Source organism: Aphanomyces invadans (assembly GCF_000520115.1).
Source record: "Aphanomyces invadans strain NJM9701 unplaced genomic scaffold supercont1.32, whole genome shotgun sequence".
NCBI classification, from domain to species: Eukaryota; Oomycota; class Saprolegniomycetes; order Saprolegniales; family Verrucalvaceae; genus Aphanomyces; species Aphanomyces invadans.
The window spans coordinates 564,356-564,921 of NW_008580177.1; positions in this window are offsets into that span (position 1 = coordinate 564,356).

Genomic DNA, 566 nt, shown 5'->3' on the forward strand with positions numbered 1-566 from the left:
AGCAGATTGGTTGGCTGCATGTACATGGCATCCGACATCAAACCGACACATATGTACACCTGGCACTCAACATCTACCTGACAAATATCTGACAGTAGATTGGACGACCGGGCTGAAAAATACTTTTGATTGGATAAAGGATATTTCAAAGCAACGGATTGGTCGATGGCATTCTCGGTTGGTAACATTTAACGAACATAGAGCAATAACATGACCGGATTGGCCAATTTTCCATTTGAAGTCAACAGCAACGACGCGGCGACGATACCGTCGGTGAAGACCATCGAGGAATCATTCATGGCGCAAAAGGAGCAGATTGGTTGGCTGCATGTACATGGAGATAAGTTTACTCTGTAGGCAGAACTGGCTCTTTTGTTCTTCTCTGTAGGCACAGCGTCATAAAATTCGATTTAACATTTGACGCACAGATTGCGAAATTAGAGGTCCAGGTCGCCCAGTCTCCAAACCAATATATATACATCGAAGTTATTTTGTTTGACAAAGGAGAAAATCTTTACAATCTTGAACCGTCGGATCTCACGTCCCTCTACGTTGCGAATGGATGC